Here is a 14,016-nt window from a genome sequence, read left to right on the forward strand (position 1 = left end):
TTAACAGTCAGGGCTATGCTGATCAAGCCACCATTTCCCATAGTGTCCACCTCACTCCAACAGGTTTCCCTCTTGGTGTTCAGTCAGTCGTCACCGATCAGGGAGAACATATGGTATTTGTCCCTTTGGGACTGGCTTATTTCACTCAGCATGATGTGTTCCAGATTCCTCCATTTTGTTGCAAATGACTGGATTTCGTTGTTTCTTACTGCGGTATAGTATTCTAAAGAGTACATATCCCATAATTTCTTTATCCAGTCTATCGTTGATGGGCATTTAGGTTGGTTCCAGGTCTTAGCTATTGTGAATTGAGCTGCAATAAACATTAGGGTGCAGACCTCTTTTTTGTAACTTGTTAACATTAGTGGTAAATTTAGTTTCATATTATAACTTAAAAATACAAAACCTTTTTTCAAGGAGTTCTTTCATGCACTTGTTGCAGATAATATTATCACCACAAACTTCTGTTCAAGTTTATGATTATAGTCCCTTTAAACAAGTAATGATAAATACTTAGTGATAAAACCAGAGACCAAAGGTGAATCCACAAAGAGCAAAAGCTAAGTCAGAGCAGGATCTTAAAAGCAAATCGTTACAAAGAAAGTGTTTCAAGAGTTCATTAACAGGCAAACAGAAAACAAGGTAAAATGGTCTGACTTAATTTTTTTAAAAAATAGCAATATTTAGCCCTTACTAATGCAATCAAATAAATCACCTAGAAACAAAATCTACTAATTGTTTCAAGGAAATAGCCACTTAGGCTATCAGCAGTTATTTAACTTGAAACATCGTGAAGCCAGTTTTATAAGTTATTATCTGTTTGTTTGTTTATTTATTTATTTATTTATTTGAAAGACAAGAGTTACAGAGAGGCAGAGGCAGAAAGAGGGGTCTTCCATCTAGTGGTTCTCTCTTCAGAGTGAACAGAGTGAGCAGCGGGAGTTGCGCCTATCTGAAGCCAAGAGCTTCCTCTGGGTCTCCCACGCAGTACAGGGGCCCAAGGACTTGGGCCGTCAACTGCTGCTTTCCCAGGCCATAGCACAGAGCTGGATTAGAAGTGGAGCAGCTGGGACTCCAACCGGCACCCATATGGGACGCTGGCACTGAAGGCAGCAGCTTTACCCGCTAAGCCACAGTGTCAGCTCTGTGAAGCCAGTTTTAAATGCAATCTGTTTACATAAGAAAGTCAGTCATATTATATTTTTAATTTCAAGCATACATAAATTTTAATGTGAATTGTTTGTTAAGTATGAGTAAGTCCATATGATGACTAAATTAAACACTCCAGCTAAGGTGGAGGTAAGTCTGTTAGTAACCAATGCCTATAATGAGTCTATGCTTGCAAAATGAAATCAGCATTCCCAAAATAAAAAGAACTGATTTTTGAAACAGCCTTTAAAATACACACAAGATTCACTGGAAAGAGGAAAAAAGGATATTACAAAGAGTTTTCCGGGCTGGCGCCGCGGCTCACTAGGCTAATCCTCCGCCTAGCGGCGCCGGCAAACCGGGTTCTAGTCCCGGTAGGGGCGCCGGATTCTGTCCCGGTTGCCCCTCTTCCAGGCCAGCTCTCTGCTGTGGCCAGGGAGTGCAGTGGAGGATGGCCCAGGTGCTTGGGCCCTGCACCCCATGGGAGACCAGGAAAAGCACCTGGCTCCTGGCTCCTGCCATCGGATCAGCGCAGCGCGCCGGCCGCGGCGGCCATTGGAGGGTGAACCAACGGCAAAGGAAGACCTTTCTCTCTGTCTCTCTCTCTCACTGTCCACTCTGCCTCTCAAAAAAAAAAAAAAAAAAAAAAAAAAAAAGTTTTCCTTTACTATAGCCTGCAATAAAAATTCTATTACTTGGGGGAATAGCCTACATCTTTTCCTCCATCCCACCTTCTGTATGTCATCATCCTACAGAATCTCTTTATTTAAAGAACTGTAAGAATTTTTTGAGTCAAATCTATTCAAGGGATAATCATAAAAAGTACAACTTGAAATGAATAAAGAAACTTTAGAGACAAAACAATGATTAAATATTAAATATTTGGCAAATATAACAATCTGAATTTTCCTAGTGAAACAACACTTTGAGTATTAAGGGAGTGACTGACTTACAGAAAGACTAGAGGGTGGCCGGCGCCGAAGCTCAGTAGGCTAATCCTCCACCTTGTGGCGCCGGCACACCGGGATCTAGTCCCGGTCAGGGCGCCGGATTCTGTCCTGGTTGCCCCGCTTCCAGGCCAGCTCTCTGCTGTGGCCAGGGAGTGCAGTGGAGGATGGCCCAAGTGCTTGGGCCCTGCACCCCATGGGAGATCAGGATAAGTACCTGGCTCCTGCCATCGGATCAGCGCAGTGCGCCGGCCACAGCGCGCCAGCTGCGGTGGCCATTGGAGGGTGAACCAACGGCAAAGGAAGACCTTTCTCTCTGTCTCTCTCTCACTGTCCACTCTGCCTGTCAAAAAAAATAAATAAATAAAAAGACTAGAGGGTGATGTGGAGGATCCGAGGAAAAGTCACTATTCCAAGAGCAGGTGGTTTCTGGTAAATGTAAGAAACCAAGCATACTGAGCCATTTAAGTAAGACTAAGAAGAAGATGTGACAATATCTAAGGGAATTTGTCTCAATTTGGGTACCACATCTCTTGGCCTATAGCCATGGATCTCACACAGTGAGCCGGCATTCACTATTAGGAGGGCCAGTAGCTGGGAAGACAAGCTGAGGACAAAACAAAGGAGATTGAAGCTGAACTGGGATCTGCAGGCCACTGGTATTTGTCCATCATAGTTCCTAACCACAGGGACACTCTGAGATTGATGGATGCTATTTACTCACCTTATTGTAACTTCCAATCACACAATGAAGGGGAATTTGGAAAATGTAGTTAACAGCTTTAATCAGGTTGACTTAATACAATTCTACAAGTAGAAAGGAAGAGATAGTGCCTAGATTAGATTTCTTAATATATAGTCTAAAGGACTCAAGAGTTCCCATAAATTAGTTAAGGGTATTTGTGAAGACATAAAATAGCAGGTGAAATATTATGCACATGTAAGTAGGTATATGTCAAGGAATGTACATTTTTCTTAGGAAATGTCCCAGAACTTTTTAAGATTATAGAACATATATGATGTGCAAAGAAATTAAAAACCAGTTTTTCTAAATCAATACTTTACATAAATATGAAATCTGCAATTTCCTAACTTTGCATAACTAGTAACATAAGCTGCTCACTTTTTTCTCATTTAGCATTTGAGTTTTGGGGTGTGTGCATACAATGAGAGAACTAGTATTTTAAAGTGAAAAGCAAATTTATCACCTTAAAAACTATAAATAAAATGGGTAGACTAGTAAAAACATATTTAGAATTATAGTAACAAAAATGTATTAATATACATATCTGTGCATAATAAATATGTATCTATGAGTGCTAAGATTTCATACTCTGTGTACTTTATAGGCATCCTATCATTACAATCTAAGGAAATGCATGCTATCATTATTCATGATATCACTTTGTAATATCATTATATTATAGGATATGACATAAATTAGACACAAAATAATACATATCATGAAATGTTACATATCCTGTGATCCTTTTTATATGAAATGCCCAGTGTAACCAAATTGATACAGACAATTGTTTCTGGAAGCAAGAAAAGAATGGGAAGGACATACTAATGATTATTAGGTTTCCTTGGGAAACTATAAAAAATACTCTGGAATTAGTAGTGATGATAGTTGCACAACCTTGGACACTTACTATTAACCTTTAAGTTGAGAACTTACAAAGGCTATTGTTTTGATATTTAAATTATTTCTCAGCAAAAAATGAAAATCAAAGAAAATGATCAGAGAACCCACTGTAATCAATATGTGACAATTCTTATGGAGTATTACCAAACAGGAAAGCTCACCTGAGCCTTGGTAAACAAATTTTTATTGGGGGTTTCTGTGGTTGACTATAAATGTGAGTTACCTTCAGCTTCCAACCTTTTTAAAAATATAGCAGATATTTCAGAGGCCCAAATTCCCCATCAGAAATCATAATGTAAAATCATGTAATGGCCAATAAATGACCTGTGTTAAACAAAGACACTCATACAGGCAAGATATTTCAAGAGCCTTCCAGACCATATCCCCATGTTACGGGGGAAAGCATAGACTTCTCTTTGATAATAGTTAACTCTTTAGCATCAAGAGCCAATGAACAGGTTAAGATGGTAAAGATAAAAAGAAAAAACAAACATTGAAATATCATGGTCTCCTAATAACTAAGAAATATTCCAAGGAGAGAGTCCTCAATTATTTCAAATTATATCAAATTTTCTTTTTTTAACTTTTATTTAGTAAATATATATTTCCAAAGTACAGTTTATGGATTACAATGGCTTTCCCCCCTTAACTTCCCCCCCACTTGCACCCCTCCCATCTCCCCCTCTCTCTCCCATTCCATTCACATTTTCAATTATCTTTATATACAGAAGATCGATTTAGTATATATTAAGTAAAGATTTCATCAGTTTGCACCCACACAGAAACACAAAGTGTAAAATACTGTTTCAGTACCAGCTATAGCATTACTTCACATTGGACAACTCATTAAGAACAGATCCCACATGAGGAGTAAGTACACAGTGACTCCTGTTGTTGACTTAACAATTTGACACTCTTGTTTATGGCATCAATAATAACCCTAGGCTCTTGTCATGAGTTGCCAAGGCTATGGAAGCCTTTTGAGTTCACCAACTTCGATCTTATTCCGACAGGGTCATAGTCAAAGTGGAAGTTCTCTCCTCCCTTCAGAGAAAGGTACCTCTTTCTTTGATGGCCCATTCTTTCCACTGGGATCTCACTCGTGGAGATCTTTCATTTAGTTTTTTTTTTTTTTCTTTCCAGAGTGTCTTGGCTTTCCATGCCTAAAATACTCTCATGGGTTCTTCAGCCAGATCCGAATGCCTTAAGGGCTGATTCTGAGGCCAGAGTGCTACTTAGAACATCTGCTATTCTATGAGTCTGCTGTGTATCCCACTTCCCATGTTGGATCATTCTCTCCCTTTTTGATTCTCTCAGTTAGTATTAGCAGACACTAGTCTTGTTTGTGTGATCCCTTTGAAATTATGTCAAATTTTCAATAAAGATGATAACAGGGACATGCCAGTAGACAAACCAACACCTGTGACCATTGGCAACCTTGAAACAGATGTCTCAATGAAATATGAGACTTGAAAATGTGATTGGGAAGAGAGAGTAACTATGGATTACACACTTTTGTTGAATGGAGGCAGAGAAATTCATCAGTAACTGAAAAATGAAAGGAGGTTTGGGAGGGAGTTTTTTTTTTTTTAAAGATGGATGATTTCTGAATGCATCTGTACACTATCATAAAATATTGAGTAAATCAGGAGTTGTTGGAATAAAAAATGAAAGAATGCCTTTAGCAAGTGGGTTAAGGAATAACAGAGGACGAGGCTAAGAGCTGGAGTAGAAGTGCTGGACTTTGACTGAGGTAGGACTACATCATTCACCCCCGAAGTGAAGACTGTAGAGACAGGAAGATGATGGAGTGCTTTTCTTCTGTAGATTTCTGTTTTACCAATAAATTATGAGGTAAGTTCAAAATGGAAATATGAATTGAGAGACTATGCTGGTGGTTTAACAAAAGTATAAGTAGCTATCTTCATAAATGAAAGAAATAATCTCATTAATGAAATAGAATTGTTATACCTAACAATAATACAATATATATTTCAAAAGAACAGATAATAAATTTCAAATGTCTCACCACAAAAAATGATAGATAAGCAAGGTGACAAATATGTTAATTAGCTTGATTCAGTCATTCCACACTGTTTTCATGTATCAACACATAATATTATATCCCATAAATGCTTATAGCTATGAGTTGTCAATTAAACATAATAAATTAAACATAAAAGAAATCAAACTGGCACCATTAGCAAAATATAAGATTGTACACTTGTAACCATTCTGTTTGACTACAATGGAGATAGAAAAAGGATATGGACTTGGAGGATTTTCAAGAAGTAGTTTCAATTATGTACAAAAAATATGTACAGTATAGATGGGAATCTGGAAGATAAGAGAGGTAGGTACACAGCTGTGTGGGGTGACAGTGTATTGGAGGCCCCAATTAGACAATGGATTCATCCAATGTCATTTGAGGTTTCTGTTGAAAACTAGTCCCACAATTTCTCTAGATGATTGTGCATTGATACAGAAATGGTTTGGTTTACCCAGATATTTTTATAACACAATGTAATTTCTTATACATGGTCTCTCAGATTGTATTTCTTTTGGTTCACATTTCTGTGCCCAGCCAATATCCCCAAAGCTCAATAATTTTGCTAAATATTTAGAGCTCAAAGTAGCTTTCAGCTAATGTCACATTGTGATAAAATTAGCTGTCCCTGTAAACCACACACTACCCTAGAAAGGTTCTGTCTGTGATCCTTGGTTTCTTTTCCTGGTCATGGAAAAATCATCCCTAATTTTCTTTTTTTTTTTAATTTTTTTTAGTTTCCAATTAATGTTTTAACCTCTAAGACACATAGTTCAGGCACTTGATCCAGTATACACACTTCAGTTTCAGTGCCCTCTTTCTCTATACACCTAGGGAATGCTTTTCCTGGTTGATGATTCCCATATGCATGTTACACAAGGAATGCATTCATTGCCATAAGATGATAGCATAATAACTCAGAAAGTAAGGAAAACTTTATTTAGAGTTTAAAGAAAACCTGACAAGGTAATTTTCCAGTGTAAGGGCCAGCAAGGATAACAGTAACCATCTTTGCCTACCAGGGTTGGGTACATAGCACAAATATATGAGGAGATCTGTGACAAGCTGACAGCTCTTGGGAATGGACCCCAGGTGCTTTGGGCCAGGAAATAACATGAAGACAATGGGCAAGGGATGTCCTCTCAAGATTGTCAGAACTGGGTTCTATCAAAATTACTAATGCTTTAGATGGCAAATCAATCTTACAACAATGACTAAAAAGTATTTCATGATTTGTAGCATCTCTTAAAATTGTGTGCTACACTTTGGTAGAAAGATAAATTATTTTAATACAGATACATATCAAACTTCATAAATTGAAAAGCAAACTCTGTAAACACATGACTTTTATAAGAGAAAAATGATGGTAATCTACCACTTTATTATTAATTATTCATTCATTGGTTAGATTATAATTGAACAGCAAGTAGAAACATTACCCCTCCACTATTTGACACTGTCAGACAGTTGAAAATCTTAGAAGTGAATCCAAAGGGAGGATTCATTTTCTATATATGTATATATAATATATAAGACTGAAATAGAACTGGACTGACCTTTCTGCTGATGTGTTTATTTTATGCAAGAAAATTAAATTTTCACATTTTTTATATCTAAGTCTATACATTTGTGGGTAGAACTGAGTATGAGAAACAAATTTTCAGGTAATATAATAAATATATTTCTTGTGATGTTTAAATCACCTAATGTTCTCTTGTTAAGAAATGTCTAAAAGACTGGAAATAATTGAACTGACTTTTCTAAACCAGAATAGCTAGGCTCAAATTGATTATATTCATGCTCTGAAAATTCCGATTTGCTCAGATCCATTTACTGTAACAAATTGAAGAAAACCTAGTTTTTAGGTCATATATTGTTCATGACAAAATTGCATGGAGAATTTACACATTTGTACTGTCTGATACATTATGGGCACATAATATATTTCTTTGTGGACAGAACTGTCAATCATGGTAATTGTGATAATAGAGTTATATTAAGGCTGTTGTATGTATTCTGGCAATATTAAGATACCGGTAAAATTATAAATTCAGTAGCTAAAGCTTTAAAATAGATACATCCCTCAACTTTCATAGAGACTCATAGAAAGAAGGGACAAAGGGCAAAATATATTAATATTGCTGGTCTCTTCTCAGAGCCAAATTTATCAATATTACTTTTACGTCACGTACAAAGCTTTCACATATCACATGTAAATGAAAATTAGAATTAATACATTGTTTGGAAATATTTTCCAAGTCACTGCCCAGGGTAAACAAGAATGGGGGTGTTGTGAAAATAATCTGTTTCCTTGCACATGCACATGCACACATGCATTTCCTTCCATTCACGAAAATTGTCGACCTTAGGAAATTCAACTAATAACCAAGTAAAATTAGCAACCACTTGTCTTTTACCTAAAGAAGGCTGCAGCTGAAAGATGGAAAAATAGAAAAAGAGCAGTCAATGATAATTAAATTCTTCCTGGTACTTAATTAGTTGTATATTCATAACAAGCATTAAATTTTGCTATTACAAAAACTTAACAACAAAATCATGTGGCTCAAACAAAGCTAGAGCTTAATAAATTTATATTCCTGCTCCATGTGGGACAGTTTGAAAATATTAAGGGTAAGGCCGGCGCTGCGGCTCAGTAGGGTAATCCTCCGCCTGCGGCGCCAGCACACTGGGTTCTAGTCCAGGTCGGGGTGCCGGATTCTGTCCTGGATGCCCCTCTTCCGGGCCAGCTCTCTGCTGTGGCCCGGGAGTGCAGTGGAGGATGGCCCAAGTGCTTGGGCCCTGCACCCCATGGGAGACCAGGACAAGCACCTGGCTCCTGCCATCGGATCAGCGCAGTGCGCCGGCCGCAGCGTGCCAGCTGTGGCAGCCATTGGAGGGTAAACCAACGGCAAAGAAAGACCTTTTTATCTATCTCTCTCTCTCACTGTCCACTCTGCCTGTCAGAAAAAAAATATTAAGGGTAAAAAAAAAATTAAGGGTAAAATAATAAGGGTAGGAAACTGCTAAGCTTTGCCTATGTTCATTGAATATCAATTTTCTTTTGTTAATGTCATAAAAAAGTAATCACCATAAGAAATTTCAAAAGTTCATGACAAATAAGAACTATGAGGAAAATTGGTTGTAGTCCTATTAACTATTTAGGCTTTGCGCCTTGTCTAACCAACTAAATGGTGGCATCAAAAAGGACTGTCTTCAACTCATATAGGATAGAAAAATCCAATAAAACTCAACTAAAAGCACAGTTTCAGGTCTATAACATTGTATGCATTTGCTCTTTAAACAATCAGGTTTCTTTTTATATGTATTGGTTTTTAAAACTTATTATTTACTTATTTATTTGAAGAGCAGGAGGACAGAAAAAGGACAGGGAGACTGGGAAGTGAAGGTAAAATAGAAGAGAAAGGAAATGGAGAGGGAGAGATGTTGAGGGAGATTCTGTAACAGCCAGATGTGTGCCAGGCCACTGCCAGGAGCCAGGAACTTCTTCCTGGTTTCTCCACGTGTGTGGCAGAGGCCCAAGTATTTCAGCCATTTCCCCTGCCATCCCAGGTGCATCAGCAGGAAAGTGGATTGGAACTAGAGTAGCCGGGACTCTAACCTATGTGATATAGAAAGTGGCCCTCATAAGCAGTGGCTTAAACCACTGTACCAACCACAGTGCTAGCACCCTTTGCATTTCTTTTTAACAGAAATAATTTTTAAAATTGCTTTTAATGGAAAATATTATAGACATACACCATTTATCTTATTGTTGACCTTCATTTTATTTATGTCGTACTTTTTCTTGTTAAAAAAATTCGTCTGTTTTGTCTTCAGATCAGTTTCTATAGGGAAAATTTTATGAGGACATACTAATAATCATTGTTTTTAATATAAATGATTTTCTATTATAGTGAAATATTGATAGGGATAACATGTATTGCCCCCCTACTACAGGTCACATTCTATTCTAATATTTTTATCATCCAGTTCCAAACCTCGAACATTAAAATCATCTGAGAAGCTTTGAAAAATTCAGAAGCTTGGGTAGTACCTCGTTCAAGTGAAATAAGAAAGTGAAATATAGGAGCCAAGCATCAGTAGGTTTTTGAAAAGCACGGCTTTATCTCAAGGGATCCTCTAAAAAGTCCGTTGAAACAGTGTAGCTATGTTGGCAGCGAGTTTGGTATGTAAACTGTCTGGAACTGGCCCCAAGCTCCATTATTTGTGAGCTTTGTAACATTGAACACTACTTCATCTCATTGTGCCTCTCCTTTCCATCTGTAGAGTGCGAATAACTGGTATTCACCTTTCAGTGTTGCTTAAGGTTTATGTAGTGCAAGTGAATTGGTAGATACTAAAGAAAGGATGCCTCACTTTGTTAACTAAGATTTAATTTCTGCTTCTCCTCTGTAAAAGATGGAAACTACGGATTCTGATATTTTTATCTTGTGTCCAATGTGACATATTAGTGTCTAATTTTCAGATAGATGTGGCAGATTAATGTCTTTGCGTATGAGAGTATGAGGAAGCAGTCAGCTTTTTGTAAGAGTGGTTCTCAGCTATAGAGTCATTAAGGTAATATCTTAAAAAATATTTTTGGCTGGACTTCACACTGAAATTCAGTGATTGAATTGATTTTGGCTGAGTACCGGGAGTATGTGTTGGGGTGTGTGTGTGTGTGTGTGTGTGTGTGTTGAAACTTATCCGTTTGATTCACAAGTATAACGAGTTTTGAATCATTGTAACAGAATATAAATTGTGAAGCTTCATCATTCTAAACACAAGCTGAAAATACAAATAAGTCTTAACGACCTCTACATTAATACTGCCAAACATCAATATGAAGTATTTAAGGGATGTTTATGCAGTATTTTCAAGGTATAGGGCAAGTTTTCAGAACTGGATTGGAAGAGTGAGTGACTTTTTCAACTCCTGTAATTTATTTTTGCATGTTACACGAATAGCTACTTTCACTGAGAATTCTGTGGTGAAAGTCTAAGCCCTTTGGCCTCATAAAAATTCACAACAAAATACAGATTTCTGCCTAATAAGCAGATTTCTCTCTATTTCTGTCTAATAAACAGGGCTTTGGAATAAGACAGACATTGGATTTAATTCCATTTCTAGAATCCCCTAGCCATATGACTTTACACAAGATCCTTAACTTCTCAAGGACTATTCCTCTTAGTGTAAAATGGAGATAATAACATCTAACTGACAGATTTATTTTATTTTTTGTAATATTATGCGAAGTATTACTTAGCCCAGTGTTAAATGATAATCAGATTGCAACGACTGGCTACTATGAGCTGTTTGAAGCATAAGAAGCTTGCAAATAGAGATAATTCTTGCAGTGCTACCATCGTCTAGAAGGGAAATCCCAAAGGAGATGAAGGTTGAGAAAGGACAATTTCATAAACAAAAGATTGCTATCCCATGATTCAGAGAATGATACAATATCCTGTGATATATTTCTGAAGTCAGTTTCCTGCAGTATGCCTTTAATTATGAATATACTTATGATTTCACCTTCTGTTTATTTTCCTGATATTGTACAGTTGTTGTATTAAACATCAAATCATCTATGAAACTCTTGACTCATTTTGACCTCATATGCTGCCTATATAACCACAATGAATGAAGAAAACAGAAGTAAATGAAAATAGTTATGAAATATTTTATGATACTTATAAATCACAATTAAAGTTATTCATGTAATGCATCCTACAACTAACCCTTAGAGTCATTTGGTCCATCAGATTTGATACATTTTCCTGAATTAAATTCCACATAATGAAAATTCTGCCAGCATTCTCTATAAATCAAAGTTATTCTCCTTTATGCCTAGAACTTAGAACAAAATAGACATAACAGACCGTATTTAAAAACTTTCAGGGCAGCATCTGTTATGGAGAGCCTTGATAAAATGCTTTGTCACAGATTTGAGTACTGTATTTTACTGCCTCTGAAACTCACATCTTAATTTTGTACATATTTGGTTTTAATTACTTAGATTGTCATCTATTATCCTATAATTATCATTTCTCAAGTTACCTTTCTTCTGTTCCCATAGAGTTTAGTTCTGTGACTAAAAAGAAAATTCATCTAAATAACTTCTCAGTTCATAGCCTTCTTTTTTTATAACACACCTGTTGGTCAATCTGGTCTTAAAATTATATTTTTACAATAGATCATGCTAATATTAAAATTAATGTATTTATTTTATATTTCTTACATTTGGGGTATTATCCTATAGTCTAATCAGAATTGAGGAAAATTTTCCTTTCTAAATGTTTGCAAAATGTTTTTGGTGGAGGTTTACAAGTAAATACAACAGTTGAAAAATTGTCATAATAAAGAGAAGAGCAAAGAATACTTCCCAAGTTACACTTTGATACCACAATCAAGACAAAGATATGGCAAGTAAAAGTCACAAGTAAGAACACTTGAAATATTATTGTCAAAATAATGAGGTAGCGTTGAGACTTCAAGGAGGGTATATATATATATATATATATAATTATGCATCTATAAATGTCACCATATAAAAATAATCCAGTGAGAAATTCCTTTATAGAAATGTTACCTGTACAGCTGGAAGTTGAAGCTTGGTGCTTCTGAAATCCATTTTTCTTCCTTAGATGAAGAAGGCTATGGCTGCATCACCAAGGGAGAGTAAAAAGGAATTTCCCTGAGACAAATAGATTTCCAAAGCTGACAGGATAGCCCTAATCTTTCTTGGCAAAGCAAACCAGCTGCAGAGAGCATAACCTGTCGTGCTGGAACAGTGTTTCTTGTGTCTTCAGAAGAAAATAATTCATACAACAGGTAGATATTGAAGATAAGCAAGCCAGCAATGTTCAATGAAGACATACACCTGACAGACCAGGTGGGCAGCACTGCAGAAAATCAAGTCGCCCACCCGTGCATAGATTGGGGTTTTGCTGAGTTTGGGGTGAATATATTTCTACAGTTTCTCTCCTTCCTGGTCTCCCCTCTCTGGGATGTTATGAGGCAGAAAGCATCCCAGTCGTTCAATCTCCCCTAGGACATTATTATACAGAGGGATTTCCAGGTTCAGAATTTCCTGTATAATGAATGTTACCAGACAGGGATAGGAAGATTCCTGGGAGTGGGGCCTCAACTAAAATGATATGGAGCAAGATTTTTTATTTACAAATATCGCAAATATCAAGCTGCTTTCAAGACATCTAGGCCTCTGCAATTATCTAACTATAGAAACTTCCAGATTTTGTTTGTTTTCTCACAAAAATAAATGGGCTCACATCTGACTCCTTCCCTAACATCCTCCTCTGAAGAGAAGTAAATCTTAGGGAGGTAGCCTTGGAGGAGATCTGTCTTCTGAAACTTGTTCCAGTTAACATAGGAGTGTGGAGCTGTTTGTAGGCATTCTCCTTCTCTCCTTTTTATGGTGTTTGGGGATGGCCTGGGAAAAGATTGCCCTTTGATGTCTAGAGGACTGGCCATATTGTTTAAGGCAATGGTCTGGAAACCTTGCCTTATGACCATCTGGAGCTGGACAGTTTGTCTTCTGTTAAGAGACAGAATGAATGAGGACGTTAATGAAGCATGGTGCAAAAAGAAATAGTAAGCATGTGGAAGTTATAGGGCAGAGGAAGGGCACTAACAGGATCTCCACAAACAGACATTAAGCCAAAAATTCCAACCCTGTTCAGCTCAGTCCTGGAAGTGTCTGGCCTTGTCCAAGAAACTTCCATGTGGTGTTGCACCTGTGTGTTTTGGCCCCAAAACTGTCTTGATGAATGGCACAGATGCCCCCTTGAGCAGTAGGTAGCATATCTAAACCCTGCCTGTTATGAAGGATCACCACAGCTGAAGAGTTGATTTTGGTTTGGAGGGTGAAGAGGAAGGCTGCTCTGGGTGTTAAATCCAGCTAACTTGGTGGAGATGTTAACAAAGAGCTTGATTCTTAAACTGCCCCAGTTGTTCCTGTGACCTTTGCTACTCCTGCCATGGTATTAGTTTCCATCAGGAGAGGGAGTAGGAGAGGAGAGGCTTGAAAAGTGTCTGAGGAGATTGATAATAGGAGTCAAGACATTGGCAACAGAAACAGTAGATAAGACAAGCCAATGTACAGAGCCCTGTCCAATTCGTGGGTAAGCATTGGTAGGTAGAATTTCCAAAAAGTACACTTCTGATGTAGTGGGAAGAAGACATTCTAACATGTGTTGTATATTAAA

At 37.3% G+C, this 14,016-nt stretch overlaps 1 long non-coding RNA gene across 1 annotated transcript in view; it reads right to left on the reverse strand.

Moving 5' to 3' along the window:
* The window catches only part of LOC127483293 (uncharacterized), a 37,145-nt gene that overhangs the window by 4,198 nt on the left and 18,931 nt on the right, over positions 1-14,016 (reverse strand). Inside the window, exons 2-3 of the long non-coding RNA XR_011384805.1 lie at positions 12,381-12,451; positions 2,821-2,903 (exon numbers count right to left, since the gene is read on the reverse strand). This is a non-coding gene — a long non-coding RNA (uncharacterized lncRNA). The remainder of the gene's footprint in view (positions 1-2,820; positions 2,904-12,380; positions 12,452-14,016) is intronic.

The sequence above is a fragment of the Oryctolagus cuniculus genome, chromosome 1 (assembly GCF_964237555.1).
Source record: "Oryctolagus cuniculus chromosome 1, mOryCun1.1, whole genome shotgun sequence".
Classification (NCBI taxonomy): Eukaryota; Metazoa; Chordata; class Mammalia; order Lagomorpha; family Leporidae; genus Oryctolagus; species Oryctolagus cuniculus.